Source organism: Coptis chinensis, chromosome 8, assembly GCF_015680905.1.
Source record: "Coptis chinensis isolate HL-2020 chromosome 8, ASM1568090v1, whole genome shotgun sequence".
NCBI lineage: Eukaryota > Viridiplantae > Streptophyta > Magnoliopsida > Ranunculales > Ranunculaceae > Coptis > Coptis chinensis.
The window spans coordinates 11,248,922-11,266,524 of record NC_141463.1 but is presented as its reverse complement, the minus strand read 5'-3'; the positions used below and the strand labels follow the sequence as shown (position 1 = coordinate 11,266,524).

The 17,603-nt window shown below is 37.0% G+C and overlaps 1 long non-coding RNA gene across 1 annotated transcript; it reads right to left on the bottom strand.

The window, feature by feature from the left end:
• Positions 1 to 7,696: 7,696 nt before the first annotated feature.
• Positions 7,697 to 17,276, bottom strand: LOC147479936 (uncharacterized). The gene is made up of 2 exons (XR_015204840.1): positions 16,816 to 17,276; positions 7,697 to 8,900 (listed from the first exon to the last, which is right to left on the bottom strand). It is a non-coding gene; the product is annotated as an uncharacterized LOC147479936 (long non-coding RNA).
• Positions 17,277 to 17,603: the final 327 nt, after the last annotated feature.

Below are 17,603 nucleotides of genomic sequence, written 5' to 3'. Positions count from 1 at the left end.
TATCAGTTGTAAGTGGTTCAGCAGAACACACAATGGAGAGGCACACTCTATTGCCCAATGGGCTGTTAAATTTTCTAGCGTAGAACCTCCTCCATCCTTTTTGGATTGTAACCCTATTTACTTTGAAGCTTAATAATATATAGATGATGGGATTATTGAGAAAAAAAAAACGATGGGAGTCCTGTATCGATAGGTTAGATTTTTCACAAAAAAAAAAAAAAAAACTTACTTAATCTCAATAATTAATGCAATGCAAGAAGAAAATTTGCAGACTAAAGTTAATAAAACAAAACTAACTTTTAAGTCGAAATATCTTCTTTTCGATCAGATAGTGCGACAAAATCCTTTTGATCCAAAGAAAGTGATGAAGAGAAGATGAATTGTGGGTTTTTCAGCGAGGGGGTTGTGGGCTTTTGTTTTTGGTGAATATTTGATACATAGTTCTTTTTTCTTTTTGGGTTATGAAACTTGGATCAACGTGGGAGAACTATATCCACATGCGTGATCTCTATTTTGGTAGAATGCCACCTAGAAAAGACACAGTCCACATCAAAATGTACTCTGTTTTAGTTTTAATATATAGAGAGGTGATAGTGGATTATTGAAGTAATACCTATAACCTATCCAGTTCATTTGCGGATGTGAAAACGATTGTATATGAGGACTCTATAGGGAAAGAGTACCAGAAATTGTACAAAGTTCTATTGTTATGAATTATGAAAACGAGGGCAGAGGACGTCTCCAAAACCCTGCTTGCTGATAAAAATAAAATAAAATAATAATAAATCTTATTATTAAAGATTTAAATTGCCACCATGTCGTGTTACTGCTGTGCAAAATCAATATAGAACAAGATGCCATGGTCCCTAATGAAAGCCTCCAATCACCAATCAGCACAATCAACATGAACAGAAACACAGATCCAGAGTTTCAGGTAAATCCATATCTTAGATAAAATGTTATATAAGAAAAAGAAGCAAACTAAGTAAGATATGGATAAATCCAAACTACATCCATCATATTACAACTAGCTTTTGAACCCGTCCTACGAACGGGTGCCGTTATATTAAATTATTGTAAAAAATATTAGTAACTATGCATAGCTATGAGATATGAAAATTATTTTAATCAGTCATTCAAATTTCTTGCACCACTCTCTATGAACAGGAAGCATCAAACCATGATAAAACTCATCGACTTCTTTTTGTTGTTAGGTTTAATAATAGAAGTTTGATTGAAATTTTGTGAGAATGCCCAATGTACGTGACGAAGATAATATTGAAGCTACTTGAATAGCATGACATTCTTAATCATAATAAAAAAATTATGATAAACACTACTTAAAATGCAAAACTATATCTGTCGAGACATTTATTCCCCTTACATATAATACAAACATGTTTTAGGGTTATTAGTTCAATGCATTTGCATCAAGTTTCTGATTTTTCATTAATTATTCTTTGAGGTTAGTTCAATGTAGTATATTGCATTCAGTTTCCAATTTCTCATTAATTATTCTTTGAGGTTAGTTCAGTGTAATTGCATCCACTTTATAATTTTCCCGTTAGTTATTCATTAAGGTTAATTCAGTACAGTTGCATCCAGTTTTCAATGTTTCATTAATTAGTCTTTGAGATTAGTTCAATGCATTTGCATCTAGGTTCCAATCTCCCGTTAATTACTCTCTGAGATTAGTTCAATACATCTACATTCAGTTTATGATTTTCCGTTATTTATATTTTGAGGTTAGTTGAATGCAGTTGCATCTAATTTTCGATTCCCGTTATTTATTTTTTAAGGTTAGTTCAATGCAGTTGCATCCAGTTTTCGATTTCTCATTAATTATTATTTGCGGTTGGTTCAATACATTTGCATCCAATTTTAAATTTCATGTTTACTGTTCTTTGAGGTAAGTTCAATGCATTTGTATCCAGTTTCTGATTTCCGGTTAATTATTATGTGAGATTAGTTTAATGCATTTGCATCCAATTTCCGATTTCTCGTTTATTATTTGATAAGATTGCATTTGCATATAGTTCTCGATTTCCAGTTAATTATTGTTTGAGGTTAGTTCAATGAATTTGCATCCATTTTCCGATTTCCCGTTAATTATTTCTTGAGGTTAGTTCAATGCATTTGCATCCAATTTTTGGTTTATGCTTTGAGGTTAGTTCTATGCAATTACATTCGGTTTCTGATTTCCCGTTAACTATTCTTTGAGGTTATTTCAATGCATATTTACATTTAGTTTCTGATTTTCCACCAATTATTCTATGAGGTTAGTTCAATGCAGTTGCATTCGGTTTTTGATTTTCTGTTAATTATTTTTTGAGTTTAGTTCAATGCATTTGTATCGAGTTTCTAGTTTCCCATTAATTATTATTCGAGGTTTGTTGGATGTATTTGCATACCGTTTACGATTTCCCATTAAATATTTTTCAAGAATTTGCATCCAATTTCTAATTTTCCGTTAGTTATTCTCTGATGTTAGTTTAATGCAATTGTATCCAGTTTTCGATTTCTAGTTAATTATTTTTTGAGTTTAGTTTATTGCATTTGCATAAAGTTTTTGATTTCCCATTAATTACTCTTTGAGCTTAGTTATGTATTTGAATCCAGTTTTCGATTTCCTTTTAATTATCCAATGTGGTGTGTAATACCAGCTTCTACTAATCCATCTATAGTGTCCTTACAAACATGACATAAAAAATAAATTATGTTTGATTTACTATGTTGGATCATCAAAGATTATCCAGTTCCCGATTTCCCGTTAATTATTCTTTAAATTATGCATGACTCACTATGTGGAATCTACAAAGATTATCTACGAACGGGTGTTGTTATATTAATTATTCTAAAAAATATTTGCAAATATGCAAAACTATTATATATTAATATTATATTGATCACTCATCCAAATTTCTTATAACGTGAAAACCTCACTCTCCATTAAAAAAAAAAACTCACATTTGATACAACCCTTCAACTTCATTTTATTGTTACATAATATAAGTTTGATTGAAGTTTTGTGAGATTGCCTAATAAGACGAAGTTCATATATATTGAAGCTACTTAAATAGCAAGAAGTTACCAATCATACAGAAAGAGATAAGATAAACACAATTTTAAATGCAAAACTATACTTATCGAGACATTCTCATAACATATAATCCAACTATGTTTTGAGGTTAGTTCAATGCATTTGCATCCAGTTTCTGATTTTCCGTTATTTATATTTTGAGATTAGTTCAATGCAGTTGAATCCAATTTTCAATTCCCGTTATTTTTTTTTTAGGTTAGTTCAATGCGGTTGCATCTAATTTTCGATTTCTCGTTAATTATTCTTTGCAGTTAGTTCAATACATTTGCATCCAATTTCCAATTCCCTATTAATTGTTCTTTGAGGTCAGCTCAATGCATTTGCATCTAGTTTCTGATTTCTCGTTAATTATTCTGTGAGATTAGTTTAATGCATTTGCATACAGTTTAATTTCCGATTTCTCATTTATTATTTGATAAGGTTGCACTTGCATCTAGTTTCCGATTTCCCATTAATTATTGTTTGAGATTAATTCAATGAATTTGCATCCAGTTTCCAATTTCCCATTAATTATTTCTTGAGGTTAGTTCAATGTATTTGCATCCAGTTTACTTTTTAAGATTAGTTTAGTGCAGTTGCATCCGGTTTCCGATTTTCCGTTAATTATTCTTTAAGATTAGTTCAACGCACTTGCATCATGGTTTCAATTTATAATTAATTTTTCTTTGAGGTTAGTTTAATGCAGTTGCATCCAATTTTCGATTTCCCGTTAATTTAATCTTTAAGGGTTAGTTCAATGCATTTGCATCCAATTTCCGATTTCCCGACAATTATTTTTTGATATTAGTTTGATGTATTTGCATCCAAGTTTTGATTTCTCATTTATTATTCTTTGAGGTTAGTTTAATGCAGTTGTATCCATATTCTAATTTTCTATTAATTACTTTTTAAGATTAGTTGAATGTTTGCATTTGCATCCAGTTTCCGATTTCCCATTAAATATTATTTGAGGTTAGTTCGATGCATTTGCATCCAGTTTTCGGTTCCCTATTAATTATTCTTTGACATTAGTTTCATTCAGTATTATATATGTTTTAAAATATTTGTCATTATTGCTTTGTCGTTATTTTTTTTTCATTTTCTATTATCTATTTTGTGATGTTATTTTTTGTATAATTTAATTTTCCACATGTAATTTGTTTTGGTTTGGTATATAATTTATTTAAGCCCAACGTCCACTTTAACTTAATCTCGTTATTCCGCCGAATTTTATATATATAGGGGAGGGATAGATGCACATTCATTATGTGCACATTATAGCCACATTTTCAACATACAAATGAATTAAGACCTAGTTTTTTGTGGAGATGACCTCCCCACCAACCATGAAGATCATTCTCACAAAAAATCATAATATTTGGATATGTCTAACCATATAAAAAATAGTGTTCAGTTGTGTTTATTTTTGAACTTTTTATCTAACGGTCTAAAAGTTTTGTGAGCATGTTCTAATGTTAGACTTCTTTGAATGAGCTAAATTTTTGTGAGCATGTTTTCCATGGTGGGGAGATCATATCTGCAAAAAAATCAGCCCTTAATTCAACTTTTAAGTCCATGATTTTGTTTGAATTAATTTACAATGTGGCTATAATGTGCGTGTATATATATATATAGTGTTGAAAATTTATAAATTTATAAATTTAATTAGAATATGTCGTAATTATTGTGGCCAGAAATGTGATTTTTGGAATCCTTAACTATGAATAAATGTTTAAATCCCATTGTAGATGGCGCATCAAATCGAAAGGGTTTTAGGAAAATCGTTTTCGGTGGAAACTATTGTTTTTAGCAATTTAGTTTTTTGTCTCATATTTTTTTTCGTAATTAGTTATATTGTTTAGGAAAAGTTGGAAACTCTGTGAAACTCTAGATGGGATTATTTTTTCGTAATTAGTTATAGTGTTTAGGAAAAGTTAAAGACTCTCTGAAACTCTATATGTGTTTGTTTTCTTATTTATATCCTATTTTTTTTATAAGTAGTAATAGAGTTTAGAAAAAACTGGAGTCCCTGCGAGTGTTCAAAAAAATAGATTGGTGAGGGTATAAATGTAATATATATCTAAGGAATTGGAATATGTCGTAATTATTATGGTCGTAATTGTGATTTTTTGAATCCTTAACTGAATAAATGTCTAAATCACACAATGGATGGCGCATCAAATCGAAAGGGTTTTAGGAAAATCGTTTTCAGTGGAAATTATTGTTTTTAACAATTTAATTTTTTTTCATAATTAGCTATAGTGTTTAGGTTTAGTTGGAGAGTCTGTGAAACTCAGGGATTGTTTCCTTAATTATATCATATTTTTTTATATTTAGTAATAGAGTTTAAGAAAAACTTAAGTCTCTATGAGGGTATAGCTATAATATATATCTAAGGATAAAGATAAATATTTGTTTCCTATTTTATCTCCTATTTTAGAGTTTATTTCCTAAAATATAGATAATGTAAGATAGGTAATTTAGAAGAAATAAAATTTAGTCCTGAGTTTAAGAAAAACTGGAGTCTCTATGAGAGTATAGTTATAATATAGATCTAAGGATAAAAATAAATATTTGTTTTTTATTTTATCTCCTACTTTAGAGTTTATTTACTAAAAGATAGGTAATGTAAGATAAATAACTTAGAAGGAATAAAATTTAGTCCTGATTTTGCGAAACAACCCTGGGTACTTAATCCCCTAGGGTACTTAAGATTTGCTTATGTGGACAGCCTTCGAAAGCTTGAAAAGGAATGCTATTATATATATATATATGATAAGGGGTATTTAGCTTTTGGGCCACATTATAAATGCATAATTTGCAGTTGGTCACCAATTGTTCGTTTATTAGCAATTGGGCCAAAATTGACGGTTGACTGCGTTGACTTTGTATTGACCGTCACTTCACCGTTGGTCAAATAAACAAATTTTATATAATGACTAAAACACCCTCCACCATTAGCACTACCACCAACACCATCTCCAGCAGTACCTTGACCACCAGCACCACCACCATGACCACCGAAACCACCACCAATATTACCACTACCGGTAGAACCGCCTTCATTAACTGCAATGCAACAACAGCCACACTCTCCATGGCATTCTCCAATACTATATCTATTTGGTGGTTTAGCAGCTATATATGTTGGATCTCACAATGAAGAAAGAGATCTGGAGAAAGCCCAAGATTCAATCAAAGCTTGTCCTGTGTTTGAAGAAAAGATTGTTGTTATCATGGCTGGTGATGACAATCCTACTTACTTAGCCACACCTGTTTTTACAAACAATGTTTCTTCATTTCATCAAGATAATGAGACCATTTCAAATGAAAAAGAAGCTGTTGTTTCTGAGAAGAATGAAGATGAGAAAGAACCCAAACAGAACACTGATGAACAACATCAAGGTTTGGAAGAAACTAGGGAAACCCAAACCCAAACCCAAACATCAAGCTGTTGTTGCTGTTTCTTCTAATTGTGGTCTTTTGCCTAACTAGATCTAAAAAGTGGAGTTCCCGTCTGTCTCTTTCCCACATCCAACTCTAGCCAGTCCAGTTGGACGCGACGCTGGTCCAAGAAGTCAGATAAGGCTTCTTGCGGGTTGTATGGTGCTCGGTTGGCTAAGGGAGGATGCTGAGATAAGAAGTCGTTAAAAAGACGGAAACACTCATGTTTCCCCTCCCAGATCTGGAGGTCTCTGTTCTCAAAGTCCAGTAACCGGTTATACTCCCTCAGAGAGGAAGCGCTACCCAGGGATGCTTGAATATCATGCCAAAAATCCCCCCGTCTATGCTCAAAAAGAAAAGGAAGAACCGAACTTGACATATAGAATCAAGGGTTTAAAAACCCATTAAAGCTTATATTCGTTCCTACTCTAATGTGAGGAAGATGATGTGACATCATCACTCATTAAGATTGTTGGGCTTTAACATCTCAATTTCGTTTTGGGCTTTAACATCTCAATCACGTGCAGCACACGAGTAAGGGTAAATGTGTCAATTTTTAAAATATGGACGGATCACTGTCAATTTTGGCCCAATTGCTAATAAACGAAGAATTGGTGACCAACTGCAAATTATGCATTTATAATGTGGCCCAAAAACTAAATACCCCTAAAGATAAAGACAACTATAACTTAAACTGATAAGTAGAAAAGTATACTCCTAGAAAGGTATACTAAAAGCACCAAGCTAACAAAAAAGTCTTAACAACCAGGACGTCCAAGCACATTCCACTAAAGTTGGGATGGAACAGCATAAGGAGGAGCCAACTGATTCAGATGCAGCACTCACCTACGCAGTCCTGGAAATCTCAATAAATGGAATCTCCTCGTCAGGAGTGGGCTGGAAGGAAGAGAAACCAGTGCGCTCAAACACTCCACCATAAGCAGTTCTCAATTTCTCATACATGCATTGACCACCAGTGTTTTCTTATACACATAAGTATATTAAAAGAAAAAATGGCAGTATGAATTATATATACGAAAAGGGCAGATTTGTTGATAAACAGCACTCAAACTGACTTGCTAGTGATAATAGCTGAGAAGAGGCCAAAAGGATTACATAAACGAACAGCAGGGAATATACAGTAAGGAATTGAACATAAATTAATATCACGCATTGCGAAATAAAAGACATATTTAATAATGTCATTCAAAAATGTATAGATGATTACTTATTTAGTTATTTTAAATTTATCAAAATTGTTTCAAATAATATAAATGTCAAAAAGAAGAATAAATAAAAGAGCCACGTATAATACATTGTTAAACAAATATTCTCCCTTCAATAGAATAACAAGCAACCTGCAATTGACCATGTTGAATGCTTGTTGCCTGCATATGCTGGTATTGCACTTGCTATCTAATTAACCACTCCAAAAAAAATTGCCGTTCTGTACCCATGAACTTTCACCTTTTTATCGCTCGCTTTAGGCCATGATTTTTTTTTTTTTTTGAATGATTTAGGCGACGAACTTTATTGAAAGTTTCACTTTGGGCCACTGTTACCATTCTGTTACACAATGTGCCTATGTGGCTAATCAGATAGGCACCACGTCATCACCACGTCAACTTCCGTTAGTACACAGGCATCCATTTGTACACATAGGCATATCCTTTAACGGAACTACACCTTTGGCCCAAAGTGAAACTTTTAATAAAGTTCATGGCCTAAATCATTTGAAAAAAACAGTTCATGGCCTAAAGTGATAAAACAGTGAAAGTTCATGGTACAGAACGGTAATTTAAATCTAACCGCTCCAGTGTATGTACTTCATCCGCCTCCACATCACCACAAGTGGTAGAGGATGGATGCCATCGGGTAGTTACCATCAAGCTGGTAAGAAAGCGTTGTGGACCATTCAATAACGTTGTTGTTTGTAGTATGCTTTCTTAGGCAGTACCAAGCCTTTTCACCTGACGGATATTTAAGACTCATAGCATGTTCACAATCCACAACGGCCATTGACTCAAGACACGTGCATTTCTGCATGATATTTTTTAAACCCGACTTGTAGACAACACAACCACTGAGGTATAAAATCTTTAATTTGGGGAGATTATTGATTATTTCTAATGAGGTTTCCTCATCTAGTACAAAAGCCTTACTCTTTTTCGCATCCAATGTCATCTCCGTTGAGTGTATCCGCAGAAATTCCAGATTCTTGCAATTTATAGCAATCTCTCGAATAGTTTGGATGAAATTTCTAGGACATATAGACAATTGTCTCACCTCCCTCCAACACTGGATTGCCCTTGAAAATCCTTCCGTTGTGATCAGATCGTTGGTGCAAGGTAGATGGAGACACTGGAGCTTTGGTAACCTGTAATATACATAAAGCAATTGAGTCAAAACAATGAATAAACAGAAACCAAAATTAGAGCACAGTGCCACTATGTATGCTACCCACTGATAAACTCACAAAGACTCCACTAATGTATTGTTCCAAGGGGTCTAGTCCATGAACCAAAGTATAACTAAATACAAACCATGCATTTTTTTTTTTTTTTTTGACAAGTGATCTTTATTAAGAGGGTTGTGCATAGCACAAAAGATACAAAAGAAAACAAAAACGTAAAACAGTGAGTGAGGACCTCACTTGTTTACAAAAAATAAAACTACCCTCCCAAGACCCCAGCATCACTCTCCTGTTAAGACATGTGACCAGTCTAAAACAAGGTCTTTGAACCTATAATTCCTTCTTTGATATGTAGTGGACATCCAATGCCACAGTAACCCTTTAACCTCTAGCACAGTACTCCGAACTGCTAATTACCCCTGAATATATGATTGTTTCTTGTTTGCCACAACACCTAAATAGTAGCATACGGTAAAAAATGCCATATCTTGTCCCCAAAGCATCCGTATCTTTTCCTAGGCCATAGTGATAGAAAATCTTGTAACGACTCAACTTGAGCAAGAAGTGGAAAAGCTATTACCCTTGGTTGCGTCAACTCTGCCCACACCACTAAAGCAAAAGAGCAGTGTAGGAAAAGATGACCAATATCCTCATCAAAAGTGTCACACATTGTACATATTGGAGACACTATAATTCCCCTATGTCTAAGTAATCAGCAGTGAGAATGCAACTCAAAACGGCCTCCCAAAAGAAAATTTTCACCTTCAAGGGGTTGGTATTCTTGGTCTCTACCTTTAGCAGTTAGTGTACCATAGAAAGTGCTTACCGAGAATATACCGTCCTTCGTTGAGCGCCACGAACACCTATCTTCCTAGTCAGTTATCACCAATGTTTCCAAAAGCATGGCCAAGTCGGCATATTGCTGCACCTCCCAATCGTTGCTACCTCTCCTTAGAAACAAGTTCCACGCCATTTCATTGTTTACAAATTGTGCATGCTCACGGATCAAGATGCTTGGTAAATATGAGGAAAAAGTTCAGCCAAGGACTTATCGCCGACCCAATTATTCAACCAAAAGAGGCATTTGTTACCACTACCCATTTTGAACTGAATTCCTTTTATGAAAAAGTGGGCAAGACACTAAAGATACCTCTCCACAGGCAACATCCATAGGGTTGGTTTACACTATTAGGCCACCAGCAATGTTGAGCATATCCATACTTCGCGATAATCACTTCACGCCACAGGGAACCCTCTTCTGTTAAGTACCTCCATAACCAACGACCTTTAAGAGCTTGATTCATTGTTACCAAACTTCGGATCTCCAGACCACCTTTCTCCTTCAATGCACAAACCTCTTTCCAGTGGACAAGATGGTACTTCCTGTAATTTTCTATAGAACCCCATATGAAATCCCAAATCCATCGCTCAATCACTTCAGCCACGCTTTTTGGAATTGTGAATAAGGACATTGCACCTTTAGATAGCATTCTACTACGCCATCCTCCTAGACGTCTTTGTACATTCTCAATAACTGGTTCCCACACCCACCTATTCTTGTAATTAGCCCCTAGTGGTAGCCCCAAGTACCGACAGGGTAAAATCCCAATAGAGCAGCCCATTACTTGTGCCAACGAATTCATGTTATCCACCTTACCCACTTCGAATATCGAAGTCTTTGACATGTTGGTTTTCAGCCCAGAAACTGCTTCAAAAATGAGAAGGAAAGCTTTGACTACAAGCAATTGCGGCACTGAAGCTTCAATCAAGAACAAAGTATCATCGGCGAACTGAAGCACTGCTATCTCTGGACCATTAACTGCTGGTTTGAACCCTTTTATGTAGCCCAAAACCATTGCTTTCGTAACCATCTTGGTGAGAGCTTCCATTACTGTATTGAACAAGAATGGCGAGATTGGGTCACCTTGACGCAAACCCCTTTGATTTCTGAAAAATCCGGTTGGTGAGCCATCCACTAGAGCAGAGAAAGAAGTTGAAGTAATGCACCTACGAATCCAATTCCGGTATCTCTCGCTGAACCCTATCCTTTTAAGTAAGTAATCCAGAAAAGACCAGTTTACATGATCATAGGCTTTCGAAATATCAACCTTACATAGGATGCCATTCTCTTTGTTCTTCAGCCTAGTGTCAATGCATTCATTTGCAATCAGTGGCCCATCCAAGATTTGTCTACCACCTATGAAAGTGATTTGTTGGATTGAAATAATAGATGTTAGTACAACACACAGCCTAGTTGCAAGAACCTTGGAAATTACCTTATAGATACCTCCCACCAAGTTTATCGGTCTGAAATCCGTGAGTGAAAGGGTGCCCACCTTCTTAGGTATTAGTGTGATAAAAGTTGTGTTATTTCTTCTATCCAAAGTTGCATGATCCTGAAATTCTTTAACCACCGCCATGATATTGTCTTTCAGAAAATGCCAGCACTTCTTGAAAACACACATCTGAAAACCATAACCATCGGGCCCAGGTGCTTTATCACCCCTAGTTTAGAAATAACTGTCAACACTTCTTCTTCAGTGATTTCTGCTTCCAACCCCCTTGTTTGTTCCTCTAATAACACATTAAACTCCAGTGCATCTAAGTCCGGTCTCACTAATGGGTCTTCCGAGTAGAGAGCTTCATAGTATTCGGCTACGTGCTCTCTAATACAATCTTTGTCGCTGACCTTGCTGCCGTCGATCATTAAGCTATTGATATTGTTGATCTTGTTTCTTGCATTGGCGGTTTTATGGAAGAAACTTGTGTTATTTTCCCCCTCTTTAAAGTACTTCGTTCGAGATTTTTGCCGCCAAGAAATCTCTTCCTTTCTCATCAATACTTGTAGTTCACATCTAAGGTTCGCTCTATGAACCTCCTCATCTGATGACAAAGATGATACTTCCTCTTTATGATCCAACTCATCTATTTCCTTCGATTTGTTTTTTATAAGTTGATCCACTCTCCTAAAGCAATCCCTGTTCCACACCTTCAACTTGTTCTTTAATTCTTTAATCTTGCACCACCAAACAAAACTTGGAGAGCCTTCAAAAGAAAAAGACAGCCACCACTCCTCCATGAGAGTAATCAACGTAGGGTCTTTAAACCACATGAGCTCAAATCTGAAGGGAATAGGGCCTCTTTGTGAGTGAGAGCTGTCCAGAACTATCACCCTATGATCTGAAATAAACTTGGGTTGTGCAAACTCCTTTGCATTCGAAAACTGATTATCCCATTCAATGGATGCAAGAAAACGATCAATGCGACTAATGCGACTAAGACCTCTTCTATCAGACCATATGTAAAGTGCACTATTCAAAGGAAAATCAATTAAGCAGTTCCTTGTAACAAAATCATTGAACAATTGCATAGGCCTTGTGATTCTACATCCTCCAGCTCTTTCATGACTAAAACAGACAAGGTTAAAGTCCCCACCCAGACACCACGGCAATTGAGACCACGCCCTTACATCTTCGAGTTCTTCCATGAAATGATACCTGTTAGTGTCGTCATTAGGACCGTACACACTTGTCAAAAGCCAAGAAAAACCAGTCAACTTCATAGTACATTCCACAGAAAGAGAATATGCCCCGTGTAGTTCATCTACATGTAGAGAACTACAACACTTCCATTACATCTGAGTCCCAAGCAATAACAATGCCCCCTGATAAACCAATAGTAGGCACGTGAATATACTTCCACGGATGTCTCCACAGATTCCCAAGCACTATATTTGAATCCATTCCCAACTTTGTTTCCTGTACAAGGAGAGCTACAGGTTTACTTTCGTTCATAACCCTCCACACATTATTACAAGTTTCAACATTACCAAGACCCCTTACATTCCAAGAAATCAGTTTAATCAACATGATCAACGTCCACTTCCCTTATCTGAACCCCATTGCGTACGCTTGATTCCACACTCAACTGGTTCGCTTCCATAAAATTTTCCTTCGCTAACTCACCGAAAAGTTTTTCCAACCCCATTCTTCCTGTTCGAGAAGAAATACCCAAATTTCTAGCTATAGGGACAACCATAACCTTTATCCGGTCATTGATATCTTCCAAATTCTTGCAATTATATAATCTTCCCGCCAAAACTCCGACATCCATTGAGTGAGCCTGTGAAGTGTTGACCCTATCAACCTGATTTTGATCTTCTTGTTCTCTCCTTAGATCCGAAAATGGACGAAGCACCGGCTGGGATGTTTCTCCTACTTCGAGCACTGGAGTGGAAGGATGAGACTGCATAGGTGGTGACTCCCTCTTGTGTGCCGGTGGGGGAGCAAAAGAAAATTCGCTAAACTGTTGCTGAGAAATCTGATTTACAAACACCACTGGTGGGCCTGGGTCCGACACCCCTCTACTTGGCCTTTGACCCCCTTTCTTGGACTTCTTTCTGTTCTTGCTGGGCCTGCAAAGGCCTTTCCACCTCAAAAACCCATTGGACCAAGGAAAAGGTTCCCACTCAGCATATCTATTGACTACTCTACTGGGTGGATTATGCACCCTTCTTCGAGCCCCATTGGCCTAGCCACTCACAACCGCATTCGTAACTGGTCCCTCTGGCCCATCATTGATAGTTTGTGCTATGTCCAACACAAGAATCGAACTAGTACTCCCACTTTCTAAAATTTCTCTCTGTCCATCTACCATATGAGCGACATCTGTCAGAAGCATAGGGTCACGCTACCCATCTCTAGTGTTATATGGTGTGGGAATAACATTCCCATCACAAACAAATTCAAAATTTGAACTCAAGGAAATTCCCCCTCGTCTCTCTTGTGAGCCTGGTGAATCCACGTGATTGTCATGACGTACTGATGAATCCACGTGATTGCTAGAACATACAGGTGAGACCGCATGGTGGCTTGGACCCGATCAGGACTCCAGAGGTATTCTTTGGTCCACCTGTCCGCCCTCAATCCTGGAAACTGCCATCTCACCGATCCTATTCTGGTCATCCTCTCCGTACAGTTCTTCTTCCCCACTGGGAAATGGCCTTTCTTCACCGCCACTGAGCTCAATCACCACCCAAATAGGAAACACGTACCCCCTCTCCTCCATGTTAAGAATGCGAGGGACACTACCAAATTCCTTCACTTGAACTTTCACCCTTATACAAGAGCTACACCAGTTGAGAAATTCTTCGTCTATTTTCACCATCTGACCGCACTCCTTGGCCAATAATTCAGCTATTCCACAATTTCTCAAGTGTAGGGGAACTCCAAAGAATTTAATGTTCGCCTCCTTTGCTAGCAAGACAGCATTGGGGATTGATCCCACCTCAAGGTTCCATCTACTAAACTGAATTTCACGACCCCAGAACTCCAGTGGTGGCATCTTAGCTAATCTCTCCGCTCCCTGTTCAGTGTTAAAGAAAGCAATTGCTTCTCCCCCTTCCGCAGTTTTAAAATTTGCCGGTTTGCACACATCCATAAGATTCTGTTCTACCCATCTCCAGTCAGGGATGCCTCTTGACGATTTACACAACACAGTAGAGGACCACCAAGAGGCATTCAACACCATTCAGTTAGATCTTATCCTTATGGTAGGTCGTACAGTTTTCCAGGCTCGGTTTGCACCGCTAGTAACCTCCATTGCAGCTTGATCATTCTGTGTTTGTACTAAATAGGGTTTGAAACCCTTCCTTCAATATGTGGTCTGGCGTTTTGGTGCGGGTCGGTGGGTTCCAACAACTTTGTTAATGTCGCTCCCACTTCAGCCCAACCCTCTCTATCTACCCCGGCAGGAAAGCATAAGGTTTTAAGTCTACCTTGCCTGACTCTGGGAATCATCAACAACTTTATGAAGTCACCCCTTCTGTTAGTACACACTGACCCAATCATTTTTATATGACCATCCCAAAAAAGAAACTGGAGTTCCTTTGTTTGGTGATTCCAGAGAGCATTGACAGAGGAAACTGCCAAGCCATCTTGCTCCTTTTAGAGAAGTGGAACACTGAAACACCCCTTTGCCTCCACGCTCCGTCAAACTCACCTCAACACCATCGGAAGAGCTACCACCGCAAAACTCCGTCTTCTGCCACTTCCAGTTCTAGTCATTGCATCAGCTCTTTCTCTTTCTCTTTTTTATCAATGAACTCAAATTACATTCTTCAGTAAACCTGGTCTGTTGGTGCCCTAAGTACTAAATTCTACATATCAAAGATGTTGAAGACATTTTTGTCGAGTACACAGAGGTTTGTGCCACACTTTGAGGAGCCAAAGTAAAAAACATCAGTGCTTATAGGGAGTCATTTCATTTTGCTCCTACCAAAAATGGGTTTGAGTGGTTTGACAACTGTCAAGTCCACATCAGTTATATGTGAGTGGTAGATTATCATTGACCCCAGCTCCTCTACAACCGGTTGGCGGTTGAAAAATTAAACCTCTACAACCACCTTCATCCAATGTCAAAAGCGCAAAAGGTCGTTGACACGAGCAATATTAACAAGATGACCGGAGCAATTGGGTGTAGTGCCGGATCCTAACCCTCGGGTTATTTGGGGCTTCAACTTGGTGCACCTTATAGGTCTGCTATGTGAGGACCTGTCATTGGAAGTTGGAAGGGTGACAAGGTCGTTACCTTTCGAGAGGGCGAAAGTGATTTTTAATAAGAGTCCTTTATCTAGCTTTCCAGTGTGTTTTGTCTCTTTTCCATATGCATAAAAGAGTGGTCAAAAGGGTTGAAAGGATCATTCGCAATTTTTTGTGGGATGAACCAAGCAGAACCATTAGGTACCATCTAATTAACAGGACAATTGTATGTTTATCTAAGAGAAATGGGGGGCTGAGGTTGGGTTACAGAAGATCCAAGAGTTTAACTTGGCCTTAATGGGCAAGTGGCTCGAGGGATTTAGGGAGGAGCTTGATATGTTATGGAAGCAACTAGAAAAGTGGTCAAATCTGGATTCTGCGAGACCAACCTAGGCTGCTACAGACTACAGTGGTCTAAGTTTGGGACCTTATGGGTCTCCTAGCAGGGTTTCAGAGTGAGATCAGGTATGGACTAGGAGAGGGGACTAGAGTCATTTTGGGAGGATAAATGCGTAGAGGAGAGACCACTTTTCTAAGACTTCTTGAGACTGCCATATTAGTTTTCAAAAGTTGCCCTATTAGCAAATTCATGTGGTTAAAAAATGAAAATTTTGGTCAGGATATTGTAGGTTTGTCCACCCTCTGCTAAGTAGAGGCGGTTGTTGCTAAGTGAGACTCGATAGAAATGATTGCCTTTGGGTAATAGGCAAGGATGGGAGGTTTCTAGCCAAATCTTTTAATTTTTCCATGTGTCCTCATCTCCCCGTTAGTCCCCCAAGGTGACTCAAATTGCCTAGCACTTTAACTTGGTCAGTAAAAGTACATTGTCATGTCTATTTATCAGTTTATGTGCAACTTATAATATAATTTTGATCATAGATAACCTTATTAAGAGGATTAAAATAATCTTGATCAGTTTATGTCCAACTTATAATATACTTGGAGACTTTCTATCCGGATTTAGCATGAACTTGCATGAAAACCATTTAGCAGCTTGTTCAAGTATAGCCTCCTTGCTTTGAAATCAATAAACTTCTACCCTCTGGAAGCTTGATGTATTAAGTAGTCGGAAGTTTAATTTGGTATGAAAGCTTTGGTTATAATAGGTCTTGTGTTTGAGTCTATCTAGCAAATTGTTTTACTGAGAGTAAGTATTGGATATTTTTATGACTTCCATGTAAATGTTTCGCCCACCTATATTAGATAAAGTGTGTTTTTACTGATGTGGAGTGTTGAGATTGTTCCTCCGCTCATGCTTTTTGGTGTAATTGTAGATTTAACACAAGCAAAGAAAAATGTATTCTTAAAATGAAATAAAAGACTAGAGATAGCGAAGATACCTTTGGGCAACATAATAAAGATGATCGTCTGAAAGATAGAGATGTTCAGGGAAATCCAAACGGGTTATGTGTTCAAATTTGTCATCCAACCCATCAATAAGCATCTTCAGCAATTTCATCAATTGATAACCTTCATCATTACCTATATCTTTTAATCGTGCTAAGCTGAGACAATCTTTCCGTCTACAAAACAGCTTAAGACTAGACATTGATCGCCATGATCGACAAACAGAATAAGTGGTTTGAAACAAACACTTGCGCTCCAGTTTACTGAATATCATTAGCATGATGTCTTCGGGTAAGTCCTCCCATCCAACTTTTCTTTCTTTCTTCAAACTCTTCCTCATGCTCACCTTTTATTTGGCTTTCACACTACGGAGACAAACCGTATAACTTAAGAGGGGTGACTTCGGATCGGATAAAGTGCTGTCCAATTTTTTTCGGATTCCAAATCCCGATCCAATTATTTTTGGGGCAATTTTTTTATCCTAATTCGGAAAGTTTGGAAAATCGGAATTTTTTTTTGAAATTTCGAAAATTTACTGAAGTAAATCGGAAATTTAAATTATATGGATCCTCTTCAGGATAACTATTTTTTATCTAATACATTCGTTTCACTAGAAATTACCCGTCACTATTCCCCTTGAGGCGTTTAATTTCATTCAATTACTAAAGTAAAAACAATATACATGCATTTCAGACTAAATCTTGTGGTCCGTTCAAGTCAGGTATGTGACATGTAAAGAATTATAAATTCCTAATAATTCAGTTATTTGTTGCACTATTTC